Source organism: Canis lupus, chromosome 4 (assembly GCF_048164855.1).
Source record: "Canis lupus baileyi chromosome 4, mCanLup2.hap1, whole genome shotgun sequence".
In the NCBI taxonomy this organism is placed as follows: domain Eukaryota; kingdom Metazoa; phylum Chordata; class Mammalia; order Carnivora; family Canidae; genus Canis; species Canis lupus.
The window spans coordinates 22,098,619-22,119,401 of record NC_132841.1 but is presented as its reverse complement, the minus strand read 5'-3'; the positions used below and the strand labels follow the sequence as shown (position 1 = coordinate 22,119,401).

Sequence of the window (20,783 nt, the reverse complement as noted above, 5' to 3'; positions counted from 1 at the left end):
CACAATGCCAGCCATGGGCCGCGGGGCGAGCTCGGCAGCCCCCTCTCCCAGAACAGTGCCCAAGGCCATGAGCTCAAGCACAATGCCACCTCCACCAAGTGTTCCAGAAAAGCAGAAACCTGCCAGGGACGATGGGGGAGGGAGCAGAGCCCCAGACACAGCAGAACTTCAGAGTGAGGTCAGTGCTGGCCCGGGACCACCCACATCAAGCCAGCCCAGTCCTTTGGCACCCCCAATTCCATCAATACCCACATCAATACCTGATGGCCAGCAAAGGGGAGAGCGCCCGCCAGTCTGTGCTCACAGGAAACTCTGGCTCAGGGCCTCCAGCCTTCCAGCCTCATCCCCAGCCCTGGGCAATAGAGGCTCTTCAGAAATGAAGTGAGGACTTCCTCCCTGCTGGCCTCTGAACCTCCTATAGGGTTGGACCCAGACCTTAAACCTCAGAGGCCCCAGGGAAGCTGGGAGAGTCCCGAGCTCGGCCTGACTCCAAAAACCAAATGGGTTTCTATAGAAATCTACCGGGGGGGGGGGGGGGGGGGGGGGCTGAGAGTAGGGCTGGGGACACATACACTGGGATGGGGGCACAAACACGCAAGAGAATCCCTCCTGCTGCTCCCTGTCCACGGAGGTGGAGAGGTCCTCACTACCAGCAGGGTAACAGGGAGGGATGGGTATGGTATAGATTTAAACATACATATGATTGCCTGGGAAGGGATCCCAGGACCCCTGCCCCACCGCCCCCCCCCCCATTGATGGCAGCCTACATCACTCATTTAGCAATTAATCACATGTAGCCTCTTGGCACTTCCACTATTATCAGTCTGCGCCTGGTATGGAACGCCTGTATCAGCAAACTTTCTGTATGTGAGTCTTGCACTCTCCACAGGCCTGAGCCACCTGAGGACCACACGCTGGGAGTCCTCCCACACTCCCACCCTCCCCAGCAGAGGCCAGGGCCAGGCACTTAAGAGGTGCTCCGTCACTGGGTCCAGCTGCTCTGCGCAGAAGCCAAGGAGTTGGTGCCTAGACCTTTGGTTGGAAGAGTCAAGAATCCCATAAGTTTCCTGAAGCCATGAAGCTTTCTTCCATTTCTCAGTCCCCAAGGGATAAGAACAGGTTCCGACCGTCCTGGCCACTACAGTGGCAGGTGCAGCCGGCCTCCCACACCCCACTCTGCTTTCTGACAAGTCCCTGGCTCTTCAGGAGAAACCTCTGGTGATGAAAAGGGATCCTCCTGGGAGACCCAGGTCTGCAGAGGGACAGGGCCAGAGGAGCTCAGAATCAAAGCTGGAGCCCACTGGGCCCTCGTAACTCGAAGCCGTTCCATGGGCCTCAAGTCCTTTAAAGATGCGCCCGGAGACCCCCCACGTGTGGATCACGAGCCGGCTCCCCCCTCCAACGGGCGCGGGGAACCTGGCTCAGGGCAGTGCCCCCGGCCTGGCCCCAAGGGTGCAAGTGCTGCCCGCCCACGTTCACCCCAGTGCGAGGGGCACCTTGGGGCAGGACCCAGCCCGGGACCGGCGAACGGCTCCAGAACCGCCCGCGCTTTATCCAGGTCCCGCTTCTCCCTCGGGCGCTAATCCCGGGCGGGTGTGGAGGGGAGCCCAGGAGGCGTGCGCTCCCGGGGCCGCGCGTGGGTGGTCCGAGCAGCCCCGCGCAAGGCCAGGGGTGCCCCGGGGACTCCGGGCCTGCCCTCCCGTCGCCAGCCCCGGTCCGGCCGCGTGGGTACCTGCCAGCCCGCGGCTCCGGGGGGCATCCGCGCTCCTGCGGCTGGCGCGCTGCGCCCGGACTGCGGGCGCCAAGTCGGGCGGCGGCTGGGCGCGCCCCGCGCGGGCTCGGGCTCGGGCTCGGGCTCGGGCTCGCTCCTCCCTGCTTCCCCAGCCCATCCGTGGGCACAGGCGGCTCCGGGGCCGGGCAGGCCGGGCGCAGCCGGGCGAGGCCGGGAGAACCGCAGCCCGCGCGCCGGGCGGGAGATGCGCGCCCCGACCCCCGCGGCCGCGCGCCGCGCCGCGCCCGAGCCCCCCACGCCGAGGGGCGGACCCTGCAGGGCCGCCAATCCCCGCGCCCGCCCCCGGCCCGCCGGAGCCCCCCACCCCGCCCAGCCGCCGAGGGGGCGGGGGGCGCGGATTTAAAGACACACTCACCCGGCCGCGTCCGGATCGGCCTCCCGGGGCCGCGGCCGCGGGGCGGGGAGCGCACGGCTGGCCCCACCCTCTCCGCCCCGCTTCCTCCCTCCGCCCGCCCACCCTCCGCGGGGAGGAAAAGTTTGGGGCGGGGGAGCCTGCCTGTGAAGCCAGTTCCTCTTCCCTTGTCATTAGTTCGGCTTGTTCTGGAAGATGCCCAAACCCTGCACCCAGCCTCCCGGGCTGCAGAGGGAAGCAAGCGCGCCTCGCCCCCCCCCCCCCCCCCAGGCGCCCGCTCCCCGGGAGCTCGGCGGCCGCGGCTCCCTCGCGCGCTCCGCTTCCTGAAGCCGGGCCGGCCTCGGCGGGGCGAGACGAGCATCGGGGAGCCCGAGAAGTGCCGCCCTGTGCTGTGCACCCTGAGCCTGGGCGACGGCGCTCTCCGGGCCGCGGCCACTCCGACGGGCACAGGGCGGACTGTCCTGCCCAGCCCTGGACGCCCCTCGGCCCGAGGCTTAAAGCAAAGAGCGCGGCAGAAACTTGGGAGAGCGAGGGGACCCTCGGCCCCCGTCCCCCTGCCCGCCCGCGGTGACACTCGCGACCCCGCCCCTTCGGCGCCCAGCGGCCCACGCGGGCCCGTGGCCGCCCCCGCCCCCGCACCCACGTGCGCTCACTCTCGCCGCCGCCTCCTCTCCCGAGCCCGGCTTTGTTGTGGTTAGTGAGTCACTTCCTCCCTCTCTCCGCGCTCGGAAATCCTTCTTCCTCACCTGTCACTACCTGTCTCGCCCCCACGCGGGCCGGAGGGGGCCTCGGTGGAGCCGGCTCTCCCCAGCACGGTGGCCTCACCTCCTTCCAACATCAGGCGCTGGGCTGGGAGGGGGTACCCAGCTCCCGCATTACCCCCCCCCCCCCTTAGCCCTGGGAATAAATGAAGACAAAAGGAACTGTTGTACTCCGGGGGTTCTCTTACCAGGTCTCCAGCACCCACGTTTCAAGTGCTTCATTCACCTGGAATGATTTTGTGAACTAACTACTGTCACTGACCCTATTTTAGTGGATGAGGAAACTGAGGCCCCCGGAAGGCCTGCCCTCAGCTGCAGGCCGGCCTCTGCCCACCCAAGATGTGCCAGGAGCCGCCAGAGAAGCACACCCGACAGCCTTCAGAATCGGGCAGAGCTAGGCTCAAACAGGCCCACAGTCTACAGGCTGTGTGGTCTGGGATGCGTGATACAAGCTCTCTGATCTCCAGGTTCTTCATCCATAAGCCCGCCTGGCTTCCTTCCAGGGGGTGCTGAGAAGCCCAGAGCTGGGGTGCCTAATGCCTGGGGTAGCATGCTGCACATGGTAGGCTCCATCCTTGGGCACCGTTCCCCTCCTTTCTCCTCTTGCCACAACCACATAACTCACCCCACCCCCTGCCAGATTCCCCACGATATCCCTGCCTGCCATCCTGAGGATGCTGCATTCCTGGACAATGCCCCCTTGAGGCAGGACTAAAGTAAGGGTATACCCTGCACGAGCATGAGCACGCACACACGGGTGCATGCACACATACATGCATGCATGTGCATACAAATACACACATGTGCATACATGCTGCTCCCTCTCCCTCACTCTCCAGCAGATGCTGGGGGCTGCGTCTGCATCCGTCTGTTTCTCTAGACTGAGCCCCTGGAAGACAAATTTCTGACTCTGACCTGTCTTTTGGTCTCCAGCGCAGTGCCAAACTCACTCATTTGTTTTCACCATGGACACAGTAGGTGTGCACCTACTATTCTTGTTGAATCAAGCAGAAAAGCCCAGGGCAGAGGTGTCCCCAGGACAGCCAGCAATCACAGCCCTTCTAGCTCCAACAGACAGCCTCAAGGCTCAGCGGGTAGACCCAGAGGTAAAGGACCGGAGGCCTGAAGCTATTTCAGGGTCACATCCCAGACTCCATCCAGACCACAGTGCTCAGCCTCACCAGCCCACCCCCAGCTCCTGAGGTTCCACCAAGTCCCCACGGGTCATGGGGCTGAGGGTCCTCCCAACCACAAGAAAGGCCCAGGACCAGATGGGCCCCACCCTGGACCTGGGAGGAAGAGAGCAAGGAAGGGACACAGAGCAACTCCTAGGTATGCCCAAGGGAAGGCACTCTGCTCCCTCCCCTGCCTGAAGCAAGAGGCAAGAATCCCTACGCCAATACTTTGAGCCTAAATTGCCCCCAGAAGCTTCTGAGACATCTGGAAGCTTGGAGCAGAAGCCCAAAGGTCCCTGGGAGAGGATCAATGGTCCCAGAATAGGATTTCAAACACTAGAGGGCTCAGGACCTATGCCCACTCTGCCGGCACCCCCACCAGCTAGTTCTACCACCACCCCACGTTCTACATGCATAAGCACCCAAGACATCACCCTAGCATAAGCACCCAAGACATCACCCTATCATCTAAAGAATGCCAGGAAAAAAAAAAAAAAAAGAATGCCAGGGCCCCATGGGTGGGCACTTCTGTGTGTATACATACATGCTTGTGTTGCTCATGTATGAGCTCATGTTTGCAGAGACGTGAATAAGGGGTATGCATGTGTGCACAAATGTCCAATGGGCGCGAGTGTGGACATACAAGTGAGCCTGTGTGTGTGTGCAACAAACCAACCTACTGCAGCCCAGAGTTACAGAGAGTAGCCAATAGCCCCACTACTCACAATTCCAGAATTGCCAGTGGCCTCCACAGCCCCCTTGGCCCAAGCAGGCAAGGTGCTGGTGCTCTTGGAAGAGAACTCTCATGTTCAGTCCCCGCACAGAAACACAAACTGTGGGAACCCCAGTTGCCTCATGGGAACACTCAAGCCAAGAATTATTTCCTGACAGGCACACAAATGCCTCGCCGGAAGGCAGAGGAGCTGAGTTCAAACAGCAAAGATGAGACTTGGCGGAAGATGAGAAACAGGCCCTCCTGTGCTTCTCGGCTCCTTGCTCCCCGCTAAGCCCACCACAGGCCGCAGGAGGTTGGGCTGGAGGAAGGGACGGAGTCAGGACAGGGAGCCGACCCAGCCTCGCTCCCCATGGCATTGCTCTGGTGGGCCCACCAGGGTGGGGGGGTGTCTCAGAGCCTGCTGTCTTCCCCTTGAGCCAGATGGCCCCTGAGCCTCCCTATCACACACCTGCTGTCTGAGTCCCAACACAGACCAATTCCCACCTGCCCTGGCCGCCTGGGGTCCTGCTGTGCCTGTCTGGCTCTCCAGGCCCACTGCCCCATTTCCAGGACTCAGCACCCCTCTTCGGTTCAAGCCCCTTCCGTGTACGGCCTGGGGCTTACAGACATGGACTCTGAGCAGAGCTCTGGATCTAGCCTCCCTAATGTTACCACCATGAGATCCCTACCCTAAAAGTCCCCACATTTTTCGAGTTTCCTTTTCTTCATTTGTAAAATGATGTGAGTGGTTCCTGCCTCCCAGGAATGTCTGGAGGATTGAAGGGGTGCCTGGCACTCAGCTGGAGCTCACTGATGGCACCTATGGCTAGCGTTACTATTATTTCCACCCGAGCTTGCACTCTGACCCAGCCCTGAACCTGCCAGGGCAGAGGTGTTCTTCAAAGGCTGCATTCACATTTTACCTCCTCCAAGCAGTCTTCCCTGCTGACAGGATCTCTGTCTCTCTGGACTCTTTCCCCCTCACCTCTGCACAGGGCCCTGGACCTGAGCACTCCTACCAGGCACAGGATACATGTTCAACAATTGGCATCATAGTCATCAGCAGGATCATTAATGTTACTGGTTGTACCCTCTTTTGGGTCTGGGTTCAGGGATGACATCTCCTGTGACTGAAATTCACACACCTGGTTCCAACTTTTTTGACCGAGACTCCAGGTAAGAAATAGGTTTAACATTGGGACCACCAGAAGTGAGATCATTCTGGAGGGACTCATGCTATGAAGTAAGTAACACAAGAGAATAGTAAGGAAGAGCGTACTACAGGGCTACTTGAGAAATGATGGAGGCCTCTGAGCCTCCGGGCACGCATCTATAAAAGGATGACTGACACCTGAGCAGGTGAGTGTCACCATTAAACAGGGTGATGAATGCACTGCCCCGCGGCACCACCCTGGCATAGAGCAGCCTTTATCACCACCGTGTTTAGATGGATACCAAGGCCCGATTTGAAGGGAGGCCGTGATGAGCTGCACAAGGCAGTGCAGTGGGATTCAGAGGAGGATGAGGGGACAGTGCCAGCCGCAGCACAAGCCCAGGACCTAAGCATGTATTTTTTTCTTAAGATTTTATTTATCCATTCATTAGAGACAGAGAGAGAGAGAGAAAGAGAGACACAGGCAGAGGGAGAAGCAGGCTCCATGCAGGGAGCCCGATGTGAGACTCGATCCCGGGTCTCCAGGATCAGGCCCTGGGCCGAAGATGGCGCTAAACTGCTGAGCCACCCGGGCTGCCCTGACCTATGCATGTATGGACTTGTCCCTCTGCACACCCGCCTGGCTCGTCCCTCCCCATTCCACCCCCACTGCTCTATTCCAACCCTCCTCACCACGATCCACCCTAGCTCAGTTTGCGTGTCCTCTCTCGAAAAGCTAGGGCACTGAGGAGTTAACTTCCTTCTAGTGGGGCGTCCCAGACCATGCAGAGCCAGATACCCCGTGCTCCCATACCCAGCAGCCCTCACAGCTCTACCCTGTGCTTTGAAGGGCTCCCGGCTGATCGGACCACACCTGCCCAGGAACATGGGTGCCGGATCTCAGCAAGACAGCCAGAGGGTGCAGATCTGAAACCCAGCCCCAGGGAAATGCCGAAGGGCCCAGGTCTATCCAGCTGGGGCAGAGAAAGCTCCAGGGGAGGACACGGTCCTTTCGGCCCTGCAGGGCTATCAGGGTGACCATGAGGACCCTGTCTCAGGGAGAGCTGCTCAAGCAACCCAGCTCCATGTGACAATGTTCTCTAAGCACCTACAATACACCTGACCCTGGGCTCAGGGCACAGAGGTAAACAAGACCTCACCCTGCCCTAGGTGCTCACAGACCTGTGGGAGAGGCCGACAAAGAAACTGATAGTTTCCCAGCCAGGTGTTTCCTGCGCAGGGAGCGGGGATGGGGGGCACCCAGCACGACCTTCCAGGTCAGCTCAGGATGCAAGTGGGTGCGCTGCAAGGGCCCTGCCAACTCTAGCCACGTGCAGTGCTTCATTCCAGCTTGGGCATCAGATGGACCTGAGTTTTAATTCAGTCGCTGCCACTTGTTAGCTGTGTGGCCTCAGGTGAGGCTCTGAGCCCCTCTGAGTCTCTTTTTCCATATCTATAAATTGAGAATAGTCACGGGGCGCCTGGGTGGCTCAGTAGTTGGGCATCTGCCTTCGGCTCAGGTCATGAACGTGCGGTCGCAGGATCGAGGCCCGCATCAGGCTCCCTGTAGGGAGCCTGCTTCTCCCTCTGCCTGTGTCTCTGCCTCACTGTCTCTCATGAATAAATTAAAAAAAAAAAAAAAAAAAAGAGGGAGAGAATAGACACATTTACCTCAACTGGGTAATTAAAGCTCTTAAAAATGCATTGTCTGAGAGGAAGCTCAATACATAGTAGTAGCTGTGGCTACCATCATCATCAGAAGAGCCCCTCCGAGGCCTGTTCCTCGCCTTAACGTCCTCCCTCCTCTGCCTTCCCCAGCCAGCACTTGTCCAGTGCCTCCCCAGGACCTGCAGCGAATCCGCCGCCCCCACTATCAGAGAGGCGCTCCCAGTGGCCTTCTGCTGGGTCTCCCCGCAGAATCCCAGGCCCTGGACACTGGGAATAATGAGGTAGGAGGTGGGGGGAGCTTGAGACAGCGTCTGCCAAACCCTGGGGCAGGGAGATCGTCCACTCCTGAATAAACAGGCTGTCACCCCTTCCCTCCCACCCTCTCCCTCCTTTAAATAACCCAGATCTGTTGCCCAGTTGTCTCCAAGCAACACCACTCGGACTCCCAAGGATGCCTCACTGTGACAGAGCCGTTTATGAAGATGCTGTAGGGAAGGTGGGGGCAGGGCAGGGGCGAAGGGAGCTACAGAGGCTGGACACCGCGTCTTCCCAGGGCCTCCGTGTGACAAGCTCCTGGGCTGATCCCTCACCAGGCCAGTGGGCGGTTCTTGCTTACCAGACACATTCCAGGAGAGACCGAGGCCTTCAGACTTACAGGGAAGGTCCCAGGCCCCAAGCAGCTCGGGACACACAGGAGCCAGCCAAGTGCCTTGCAAAGATCGCCAGCCCAGGCTCAGCCTCCTGGGCTCTGGTCTCGGTGTCAGCACTCACTAGCTGTGTCATCCCAGCCCAGTCACTCACCCTCTCTGAGCCTCCAAGAACCGTAGCGCTAGAAGACAGCTTCAGTGGGGGGCACAAAAGGAGCACTGTCACACTTTCCAACAACGTCTATCCAAATGACAAATGTACAGACTCTGCTTCAGCAGCTCCACCTCCGGGAGTTTCGCCTACATGTGTACACACGCACAGATTGGCGACTGCACAAGGCTAGTCAACGCTTTGCAACGGTGAAAGATCGGGAACCACCAAAACGTCTGTGGAGAAGGAGAGATGGCTAGATGGCTAGATCAACTCCGGAGCATCCAGAATCGGGAAATACCACGCAGAGTTCTTAGCACACGAGGCGGGTGTATGTGGGCTGATGGAAAAGGATGTCTAGAGCCGGGAGCAAAGTCTAGACGTGGACGAGGCCACGGACGGTCAGGGCAGCGTTGTCTGGGACGGTGCAGGGATGGAGGCAGCCTCAGGGCCCATCTCCACAGGAGTGGCTGAGTCACATGGACCCCAACCAGGGAATCCTGTGCAAGCTCCACGCAACCATCCAGGTGTACACACAGAAATGGGGAGCGAGGGTGAAAATGCAGTGTTCTGGGACAAACTAATAAACAGAACTCGATCGGCCACATAATACCACGGATAGGAAGGAACGACGTTTATCTATAGAAAAATACCAAAGTCCTTTGAAGTCAGGATGTGTACATTATGTGAAAACATTTGTCAAACACAGTACCATGGGTGCTTGTGAGAAAGAAGAATGAGGGACGCCTGGGTGGCTCAGCAGTTGAGCATCTGCCTTTGGTCAGGGCGTGATGCTGGGGTCCTAGGATCGAGTCCTGCAGTGGGCTCCCCGCAAGGAGCTTGCTTCTCCCTCTGACTGTGTCTCTGCCTCTGTGATTTGTTATCTCTTAAAATATGTCTTAAAATAATGGGGTGGGGGGGAAAGTGAACTCATAGGTCTGTATATACACGTTCGGTGTCCAGCAGGGCTGCGGAGGATGCTGGGAAGGGGGCTCAGCCCCCACAGGGGACATGGGCCCCAGGAACGGCAGCCAACTTGCCTTCCACTCACTGTCCTTTGGTGCCGTAGACTTCTTTACCCTGTGCATCTAGGACACGTTCTGTTAACTAAGTCATTTTTAGTTTTTATTCTACACATTTTCTATACGCACAAAAATAGACACCAGTACAGTCGATTCTACGTACCCATCACCCGGATGCGACAACTATCATGGTTTTGCCGTGCCTGCTTCACCTGCTGTTGTCTCTTTTTCTCTTTGGGTTTCCTCGCTGGAGTATGTTAAGGCAATCCCTCGACATCACACCGTTTCACCCCCACCCGCATCAGGATGCATACAACGGATGTAATAAATGCAGTTTAAAGGAACAAAGGCCGAGAGGGCGAGTCCATGCACTTCGCCAGGCATAGAAGGATTCCCTGTATGAAACCCCTGCCTCTGCTTGACTGTTCCCAGAGACCAGGAGCTCACTAACTGACCCAGTCTCTTTTTTTGTCCCTAATGGCCTAGAACTAGGCCTCTCAGAAAGGACAGACACCACCCCAGTGTCCCTTTGCTGTCTTAGAGGCACCCAGCAGTGGGCCTGGGCCGCTCCAAGCCACAGGGAAACAGGCCAGCTCATTAGGGGCTGTTCCTCTCCAAAACAAACTCGGAAGCATAATGGCACGCCATGCATATTCACAGAAACTGGAGGCCACTGAAGCTCTGCTGGCTTGGAGGGCCCGGCCTGCACCCCCCAGGCCATCTGAGACAGGCATTCACTGTGCTGGCAGTCAGGGCCAAATCCTGGGCCAGGACTGGAGAGTTGGTCTCTGGCTTGCCTATGTGTGCATCTGAATTGCCGTAGAGAAAGGTTCAACCTCAGACCCCTAGGCTCCACTCCAGTCCTCCCACGCCAGGATCCCCAGGGCCGGAGACTGGGAAAGCCCCCCTGGCTGGCTGGTGCTAAGGCTGTAGTCATGTCTGGTGTTTGGGAACCACTGAGCCAGTAACTCCGAGGCGCTTTTCCAGCTGCAACTGGCCATGCCAACTCTAGCACCTGCCCTTGTACGAGGATGCTCGTACCTCCCCCACCCATCAGCACCGATGCAACATTCCCACGGGAAGTCAGATTCATGTGAGGAAACCAGGGCCCCTGAGTGGGACGCTCAGCATGATACGGCCCATGGTGATGCCAGTTCCTCTTAAGAGTGTGCAGGCCAAGGCTCAGAGGAGCCCATGCCGCGCCCCAGATCCAGAGTGCTTTCTGGAGCTAGAGGCAACAGATTCAGAGACGGCATCCTGCTCCCTCCTCCACACAGTCTTCTCTCCTCCAGGAAAGGACAGACACTGAGCATTCACTGTGTCACGGTTCGTGTGCATTAACTCACTGAAGGCTTGCCTCCATCCCATGATGCAGGAGTGTCCTTGGTCTCCTTTAGCAGACGAGGAAACTGAGGCTTGGGGAAGTGAATTAACCTGCCCGGGGTACACAGCTGGAATCTCACCAGGCCACCTGACTTCAAAGTTCACCTTTCTCTCCCCATAACACTTGGCTGCCCTCTTACTCCAGCAATTGAGTGGGACATCTGAGGTCCCCTCCGGCCTGCCACCAAAAGCGACGCCACTTTATACCATGTGTCAGTAATGACCCACAGGAAAGCAGACAGCAAGGCAGAGTGAGCTGTGCAAGAGCCTTACTGGGGAGAATGCATGTGAGAGACTGGGGAGAGGCAGGAGTAGGAGGGAGAGCATTCGGAATGCACTGCAGGCCTGACATCTATGAATGGGTTGTGGGGGGGATCAGGCAGGAAGGAGGATGGGAAGGAAGAGCCAAGACCTGGCACAGCCCTGAATGCACCACTGCCAGGCCCAGGGGGCAGCCAAGGCAAAGATTGCCCAGTAAAGCAGTCCTCATCTGGCAAATGTGGCCCTGCCAGTACCTTGGCTGGGCTCAGCCACTGGCCAGGAGCAGCCCAGGGAGATGGTGCCCCGCGTGTGAATGCAGCAGCCGATCCTGAAGGCAGGGCAGCCGGAGGGAGTGGGGCAGTCTGCTTAGGGCATCCTGCAGCAAGTTCTCTGGAAGGGAGCTCAGAGCAGCACACCTCAAGGCTGCCACCCGCCCCCCTGCATGACTCATTGGTCATGGCTTACCTGTCCCTTCCACCGCCAGGCCTCCTGGAGGGCAAGGGACTGTGCAGTGCTCATCACTGCGTTCCAGCCCAGGGCATGGCATATACTAGGAGCTTAATGAATTCGTGTATATTGGCCAGACCAACCCTGCCACCACTGCAGAGCAGCTGCTTTCCCTGTAAGAGGTGTTCTTGGCAGAGAAAACAAGGAACAAAATCAAGCCTGGAGTAGTTACCATATGCCAAGCTTGGGATCAAGGTCCATAAAATGCTTTTTGGGTTACAGAGGGCTTTCTCGAATTTATCATGTTGGTTATTCTCAGCCAAACTGGGAAGTAGCTGCCTCTCCCACCTCCCAAAGCAATGAGGCTCTGATGGTGATGTCACTCATCTGAGGATGGCTCTCCTGAGGCCACACCTTGTCCAGACAGCAGGTCCACCAGAGGCCCCGGGCAGGGGCTCCTCCTGGGACAAAGACAGAAAACTCCACACCTAAGGCCCAAAGGGAGCTTCCTTCAAAACCTTGCCTGGTGCCCCTCATCCAGTTTTGTTCCCAGGAAGACAATCAGGCAACCCCTCCAGCTAAGTGGAAAACCAAGGGGTCACACCCAGGCAAGCTGGGTGTTCGGGACCCTGACCAGGCTTCCGGAGACCCAAGACCCTGCCCCAGCTCCTGCCTCACCAAGTCCACATGGGGCAAGTCAAGGGACCTCTCCAGCCTTGTCTGTAAAATGGAGTAAGTAATTCTTGTCGTACACAGAAGCACAAGAGGTAATCTCCTACTCTCCTCACACCCATCTGTGGTGGGTAGGTGGACAGCTGCCTATCTGGTGGCAGGTGACAAGCTTCAGACAACTCTGAACTCTGTCAGGATGAGCCCCATGGTTCCCCTTCCATGAGACATCAGGGCTGAAGGATCCCCTGGGTGAGGATTTAATGGAACTCCCCACCTCACCCAAGAGTGCTCCCCACAATAGCCCTGTCCCTCACGGAGTGGTTTCTAGGTGCTCCACACTGTGTTAGATGTCATATCCACAACCTCATTCCTCACTTTTGAAAAGGATATCCCATTACTCTTATTATTTTATGAAGAAAGAGTGAGATTGAGGAACTCACCCAACGGCCCCCAGGCCTCTCTGACTCCAGAGCCCTGTGTCCAGCCAGTAAACTGCCGCCTGACTGTAATCCTCCCCAGGCACGGGGAGCTCACTCCCCAGAGAGTCTTCCCTGCAGAACTGCAACAGGCATGGGCATGAGGACGTCTTTCTTTTTTTCCTCACATGAATCTGACACCCACTTCCCATCATTCCCCTCAGTCCTCAGCTGGTCCTATCCCCTCCCCTCCGGGACCACCAGATCACATTTCACTAAGTACCACTTTCTTTCAAATATTTGAAAAAATACCCATCTCATAGCCGGGCCTCAGATGTCTTCAGCTGTTAACACGCCCAGGGCTTCCAAGCTGGTGGGAAACTTCCAGAACCAGAAGAAACCTTAACTATTATTGTACCTCCAGACTCCCCCAGGAGGCTCCTTCCCAAGAGGGTCAAGAAGAGAATGAAGCGCTTCTTTCTCTCACCACTCAGCACGCCTCCTACCCCCCAGGAAGCTGCTCTTCTGGCTCTGACTTCACACCAAGCTGATGTTCAACATTTAGAAACCTCTAGACAAATCTGCTTCTGGGACCAGCAGCCACCTCCCAGCCCGTGGGGGTGCAGTGCCGAGCTGCTGCTGGGCGAGGCAGTGAAAGGGTTAAAATGCCCTCCATTCCAGTGTGAAGAGAGAGGGAGCAGCCGGGATGGGGGCAGGAAGGAAATGAAGAGCCCAGTGCAGGCAGTCAGGAAAGCCCCAGCGGGGTCTTGGAGGAGAGCGTGCTGAGCGTCCCACTCAGGGGCCCTGGTTTCCCCACAAATCCCTTTGTTCCATCTTCCCTCGCTTCCTCTCGGCTTCCCCCCAGATTACTCAGGGCAGGCCACCTCCCACCGCCCCTCTGAAAACCACTATTCCAAAAGCCTCTTTGAGTTAGTAGAGAGTTCCATTTGGGGATAATGAGAACGTTCTGGAGATGGACGGTGGCGATGGTTGCACAATGCAAATGTACTTGCTGCCACTGTACCATACACTTAAAAGTGGTTCCAATGATCAATTTTATGTGTATTTTACCACAATTTTTTAAAAAAGGACAACCCACGGAGTGGAGGAAACAGTCACCCACACCCACACCCACATCCACACAAAACGCCTCCAAGGTCCCAAGGTCCAGCTCTGAGGAAGGAAGACTAGTAGGATGTGGGAGGTGAAGACCCCGCACAGCCCCAGGGCTGCGGGGGTAAGTAGGGGGGCACGACCCTAAAGTCCCAACACCTCTCTCCCCTCTCTTCTCCCTGGTAGCAGCCCAGGAGCAACGGGTACCTGTCAGGACAATGAAGGCCAGGAGACCCCCAGTCCCCACCCCAAGTGAGAAAGTCCTGGGAACAACTCAGATACCCATCAGGGGAGAGTAGATAAACAAATCACGGTGTCATGTCATAATGGAAGAGCCCCAGCAGCTAAAATGAATGAACTACCCACACAATATCCTGCATGAGTACCACAGACTCCGTGAGTAAGAGGACGGCAGATGAAGAGGTGGCAAAAGATGTCCTCCATGGAACTGAAGTCCTAGCCTGTGAAGGTTGAGGTCAGACAGCGGTCACCTCTGTGAGGGGCGACACTGACTGGGAGGGGGCCTGAGGGAATCTTCTGGGGCGCTGGGCATTCCACGTGTTGCTCTAGGTAGGGGTTACGGGGACGTACACATCTGGGAAAGCCCATCAGCTCGGGACTGTGGTCTTTTCCTCAGCCTCTTCACCCCCCGAGTTCCAGCCTAACTTGTTTGAGTTCTTCAAACTGCCCAACTACGAGACCTCCTCAGGGCCTTTGCACTTGCTGGTTCCTCTTCCTAGAATGCTCTTCCTCCTCCAGACCTTCCTTCCATCTGCGTAGGCCTTTGATCAAATGTGGCCTCCTTGGAGCAGCCTCTCCTGCCACCCCACCACTCATTCCAAGCCCTGGGATGATCCCCGCATGGCACCCATCACCATCAGATGTTTCCCTTGCTCGGTTTGCTTGTTCAAGTCTTTCCCCCACTGTGACAATGTCTGCTCTATGAGAGCAGGAACTTGTCCCTCTGGGTTCATATCTTAACTCCACCTGGAGGAAAGGCTGGCAGACGGTGGAAGCCACTTAATAAATATTTGTGGGATGAACAGGCCATCTCTAGAGCAGGCTAGATTATGTCTCGCATCTTGACTCTCTTCAAGGTAGTGAGAGGAAATTCATTTTTTGTTTTCTCAACCATCCCACAAACATGCCAGACAGGCCACTATGGAATTTGGGCACAACCCAAATTCCTAAGGGGTTCACCACGGAGCAGAGGAGAAAGGCCCATGCCAGACCTTTCTAGTAAAGTGTGGGGAATGGGCAAAAGGGGGCCTGTGCCCAGGGCTGGGGGAACACCCAGAGTGAGCGGCGACGCTCAGCTTCCCAGTTCCCAGGGCGGGACACTGTGGTGGGCTCCGGGTGTGGCCACGGCTGCCGAAGCCAGCTGAACGTCTGGGCAGCAGGAGGGCCTGTGCTTTGGCAGGAAGCCACCGCCTTCTAAAAACCCAGACAGCTCAGCCAAGGCCAGCCCCTGTCCCGCTACAGGCCCCATCACCTGCTGCCATGGCAACCTGTTCTGTCAAGCCAGTGGCACTGAGTGCAGGGGGCGGGGCCACAGTGCCAGGAAGGTGACAGGGCATCTGCTGGGCTCCCCTCTCCTGGCAAGGGAGGCACCTCGGTCTGCCTGAGCTGTGGCTGGGAGAGCTGGGTGCTGTTCCTGGGCTTTTTCCTATATGGCTGTGTGCACACGTGCTGTGCACCTGCACACACGGTGCTGCCCAGTGCCACGGTGGGCAGTCCCTCCCGCATCTGCCATCGGGGGGCCCGGCAGGGGGGAAAGGAATTGTTCAATTGAGCCCTTGTTCCCTGACATTTATTTCACACCATTCTAAATACTTTCCACGTATTTCCTCATTCTGCTCTCACAATGACCCTAGGAGGCAAGTGCTAGTCTCACGTTTACAGAAGCAGGTGCCCGGGTGGCTCAGTGGTTGAGCATCTGCCCTCAGCCCAGGACGTGATCCTGGGGTCCCGGGATCGAGTCCCCGTATGGAGCTCGCTGCAGGGAGCCTGCTTCTCCCTCTACCTGTGTCTCTCCCTCTCTCTGTGTGTCTCTCATGAATAAATAAATAAAATATTTAAAAAAGAAAAGAAGACACAGATCGGTTAACTGACTTACCCCAAATGTCACAACTAATAAACAACAGAGCCAGGATTAGAGGCCCGGCAACTGGGCTCCGCAGCCTTAACATTAACCACCCAGGGAACAGCCTTTCCATAGGACCAAGTCACCTTGTTTTCCACTAATCATTAGTTTAGGGACGGAGCTTTGCACTGTCGCCAAGGGGAAAAATGGGTTGGCTCCGGTCTCTGGCTTAAGTTACCACAAAACCCCTGCAGGAGATGTGGGCAAAAACAACCAGGGCGCAATACTTTAAAAAAAGTGGGGGAAGTGAGTACCTGGGTGGCTCAGTCAGTGGGGCTCCCGGCTCTTGATTTTGGCTCAGGTCATGATCTCAAGATCATGAGATGGGCCACATGGGGCTCCACGCTCAGTGAGGAGTCTGCTTGAGATTCTCTTTCTCCCTCTTCCCCTCTCTCCGCTCCCTCAAATAAATAAGTAAATCTAAAAAAAATAAAAATAACCATGATGTGGAGTCACAAGTCTCAAAGAAGTGTGGAGGGAGGGCAGACTGGCTCCAGTACCTGCCTTATTTATTTATTTATTTATTTATTTATTTACGCTCAACTGCTCAACTGCTGAGCCACCCAGGTGTCCCTGCTGTACCTGCCTTTTTTTTTTTAAGATTTTATTTATTTATGCATGAGAGACATATAGAGAGAGGCAGAGACACAGGCAGAGGGAGAAGCAGGCTCCATGCAGGGAGTCCGACGTGGGACTCGATCCCAAGTCTCCAGGATCACACCCTGGGCTGCAGGCGGCACTAAACTGCTGGGCCACCGGGGCTGCCCTGTACCTGTCTTTTAGATCTCCAACTGGGAGGCCCTGGGACCTGAGGAGTGGCCCTGGAATGGAAGGACCCATGTTCTGTCCTGGGAGGCCACCTGCTGGACAGATAGCAACGGGACAGCCTCAGCAGCCAGCCTCTGTCCTCTCCCTCACAACAGGTAGCTCCTGGGTGCCCACGGTGTTGGCTAAGCCCAGTACTAGGCGTAGAGATGCTGAACAACACAGACAGTAAAGTCAACAGCACAGCGGCACTCACCGTCTGGTCGAGGAGGCAGACATAAACCAATGGCAGATGTAAACCAATCACAAATAAAGACACAACTAGAACTGACAATAAGTGCTCTTGAAGCTACAGGGTATTCAGAGGGAGCGTGAGGGGGGCATCACTGGACAGGGTGGCCGAGGGAGGCTTCTCTGAGGTCTTATCTAAGCAAAGACTTGGAAGTGGAACAGGTGTCTGCCAGGTAGAGTGGGAGAAAGAGCATTCCAGGCAGACAGGACAGCAAGGACAAAGGCCCTGGGGTGGAAGCAAGCTCATCAAAGTCTAGGACCCGAAGGATGGCTGGTGTAGCAGGGAGCGATGAGGCCCACAGGCGGGAGCTTCAGGAGCTTGTATGTGCTCCTAAAGGCGGTGGGAGGCTCTGAAGATTCTACACCAGGAAAGTGCTGCAGTCCCACCTATGACAGCAGCCCCCGTGGGAGTAGATCATGGGGGGCAGCACAGGAAGACCAGCAAGAAGGCCAGTGCAGTTGTCTAGGTGAGACACCATGGTGGCTGGGACCAGGGTGCAGAGAAGATGGAGAGGGACAGGGAGGCTCTAGAGAACCATTTTGGAAGCAGGATCAGCGGGGTTGGTATTGGATTGGATGTGGGGTGTTGAGGGAATCGGGGGTTGAGTAACTGGGTGGAGGGAGGGGCTTGAGTGGATGGGAACAGTGGGCAAGATACACAGAGCTCAGTCTTGGATGGGGTGCGGAAGCGCAGGTTGCCTCCAGGGAGCCCAAGGGAGATGAGCAGGGGATGGTGGATCAAGGCCCTCGGGCTCAGAGGAGAGGCCTGGGGCAGAGAAAGGCAGGGCACCACTGGTATGGGGGGGCTTTAAAGCCTCGAGGAGAAGCGAGTAGTGCGAAGAGAGGAGAGTCATGGGAGCAGAGTGTGGGGGTGGGGGAACGGGGACAGGGACTGAGCGGGAACACCAGGGAGGTGGAAGGGAAGCTAAGTGGCATGCAACCCAGGGGGTAGGGAAGTGTTTCAATTGTGTCACAGGCTGGTGTGAGGTCAACTAGGGCCAGGACCATTTGGCAAGTGGCCCACAACCCAAGCATGGTGGGTGGGGACAGCAGGAGGCACTCTAGGGGGTGAGGAGTGACCCTGGGAGGCAGGGATTGTGCGGAGCCAGAACCCGTCAACAACTCCGCGGTGAGAAGATGTAGCAGCTGGAAGGGAATCGGGGTGGGTGGCTGTAAAGATGGGGTGTCAGGGCACAGTGGTGTGTCCTGGTGGGATGAGGGGCATGGAGGCAAACGACCCAGCAGCTTTCCAGAGCCTCTTCCTTCTGCTCCACCCCCCACCCCCCTGTTCTGTAGTCAATCCTGTAAGGACCACACCTTCCTCTGATGAGGGAAACTGAGCCCCACAGAGAAGCTCCAGGTCACATGAGGGCTCTGCCCAAGCTGGCTCCTTCCACAGGTGGCAAAGGGGGTGGGTGACCAGGGGGGCCAGGCCTTTTGGAGTCCTGGGAAGCCAAGAATCACGTGGGTGGTCACATGAGCCCCTTGACCAGGTCTGCATGCCCGGCCCTCCTGCCAGGCCTGCGCACCCCCACCCCCATCCCCCACCCCCACCTTTCCCCCACCCACGTGGCAGAGGACCACAGACTGAGGAGGTACCCAAGAGAAATCACTTGTTGTAGGGCCTGAGCCTCGTACTGCCGGGGGAGGGAGCTATTAAAAGAAAATACAAAAATACAAATACAAAATAGGGTGGGCGACCTTGGAAGCTTACACTTCAGGAGCTTCAGGGGGACTCCCAGGACCTCCCAGTGCCCACTCTGTAGAGCTCTGAGCACTGCATGAGACAACTGTGCCCTGTGTTGACCGTGGGTCTGGCTCAGGCGCACGTGCCCTGTGACACACCGCAGCAGCTGCTTGGGTAGCCCGGCTCCTGCGGAGCTGGACTATGGTGGGGAGAGCCCTGATCTCAGGGAGCCCAGTGGTGGCAGGAGCTCCTGGGGGCAGGAAGCGCTGAAGACAAAAAGGGGGATTAGGGCAGCCCTGGTGGCTCAGCGGGAGGGGGGGCGTGATCCTGGAGACCTGGGATCCCTGTGAGGAGCCTGCATCTCCCCCTGCCTGTGCCTCTGCCTCTCTCTCTGTCTCATGAATAAATAAATAAAATCTTTAAAAAAGGGGGGAGTGTTGTGTGTGTGACCCAGGCTGCCTGTGGGACCCCACCGCAGAGCCAGCCCCGCACCAAGTGGGGGCTCTGCAGATGGCCCTGAACCCTAGAGGCCAGCGGCAGCAGCAGAAAGAGGCCAAGGGACAGAGCCCAGGGTGGGGATGCGGCAGGTGCAGGGGGACCATCCGACCCCCGCTGACCACCCGGCTGCCCGAGGGGGAGCTCACATCCGAGGGCCCCTGGTTTGGCGAGACCGTCTGGGACCGCAGGGCCGGGGAGCTGCCCCCCGGGCGGCGCCAGATGGCGCTCAGGCCGGCTCGGGGCTGGGGCTCGGGGCTGGGGCTCGGGGAGGGGAGGGGAGGGGAGGGGAGGGGACGCCCCGCCGCCCTCCCGCCCGCGGGGGACACTCACCGCCCCGCGGCCTCGGGCCCGCCGCCCGGCGCTTTCCCACGGAGGAGGGGGCGCGCTCGACCCGCTGTCCGGTCCTCGATCTCCGCGCCCCCCGCGCCCTCACATCCCTTCCAGACCCTTCTCGGGGAACAGGGCAGGCACGCAAGGTTTGACTCCAAGGCCCCGGCTCCTCCTCTCCCTCGCCGAGGCCACCACCTCCCAATGACAGCCACCGGCCTTCCTGGGGAAAGCGAGCCCTCGGTAAGAAGAGTACCCTTTTGGGCCTCACGTATTAGCACCTACTGTACACAGGGCGCTGAGCGCAGGGGTCAAAGGAGACGTCTGCCCCCTGGAAGCTCAGGATCCAAGAGGAGGTAGGCAATAGGGGGCATGATGTAAGGGCCCTGGAAAGGCGCCAGATGCGCAAACAGGCTCCACGAGGCCACGTGCCTTGGCCAAGGTCAGACTGGTCTGGGTGGAGCGGAGAGGAGGTCCTAGGAGTCCCAGCTCCCTTCACCTCCCCTCAACATGCACACAAGTCTCACTGGTATGAATTTTCTTTTTTTTTAGAAAGAGGTTTTTAAATTTTATTTATTTATTCATGAGAGACACAGAGAGAGATAGAGACACAGGAAGAGAGAGAAGCAGGCCCCATACAGGAATCCTGATGTGGGACTCAATCGGGGACTCCAGGATTACGCCGTGAGCTGAAGGCAGGCACTCAACTGCTGAGCCACCCAGGGGTCCCCACTGGTATGAATTTAAACCAATACTTTCTTCCCTGTCTGGGCTCCCCCCACCTGGGGTGGGGGTGGGGTTTCTTGGCTAGATACCCCAGCAGGGCAGGGCCCTGTCAGTCTCTATTACCAGCCCCTCCAGCCCTGCTAGGGCAGCTGAGGACCTGAGGCAGGGACAGGCAGGGAAAGATCCTGTGATGTGGGTGTCTGGGTGGCTCTGCCTTCAGCTCAGGTCGCGATGTCAGTGCCCTGGGATCAAGCCCTGCATCAGGCTCTCTGCTCAGCAGCGAGTGCGCTTCTCCCTCTGCTTCTGCTTCCGCCATCTCTCTGGCTCTCACTCTCAAATAAATAAATAAAATCTTAACCAAAAAAAAGGGTCCTGTGATCTTAAATCTTACCCGTGGGCAAAGAGCAGCACTCTGAGGCTGCAGCCTCTGAGTGTCAACTGTCAGGGGAGTGATCAGGGTGTAGGGGATGGATATGAGAGCCACAGGATAATGTGGGTGGGGAAGTCTTGAAGATTTATAACACCTCAAATCCTGGGGACATTATCTCAGCATTGGATTACCTAGTCCCTGTCCCCCAAAGATGCGAATGTAGTAAGTGGGCAACAAGGCACAGTGCC

The 20,783-nt window shown here is 57.5% G+C and overlaps 1 protein-coding gene across 4 annotated transcripts in view; it reads right to left on the bottom strand.

The window, feature by feature from the left end:
* The window catches only part of PALD1 (phosphatase domain containing paladin 1), a 94,631-nt gene extending 75,166 nt beyond the window's left edge, over positions 1-19,465 (bottom strand). Inside the window, exon 1 of one of the 4 annotated variants that reach the window (XM_072823448.1) lies at positions 19,443-19,465. The gene's annotated coding sequence lies outside the window, so the exon portion shown is untranslated. Of the gene's footprint in view, positions 1-1,732; positions 1,856-2,147; positions 2,269-2,797; positions 2,820-19,442 lie in introns of those variants that run through there. The other 3 variants (XM_072823449.1, XM_072823445.1, XM_072823446.1) reach the window with 3 other exon arrangements.
* Between the last annotated feature and the right edge of the window lie 1,318 nt (positions 19,466-20,783).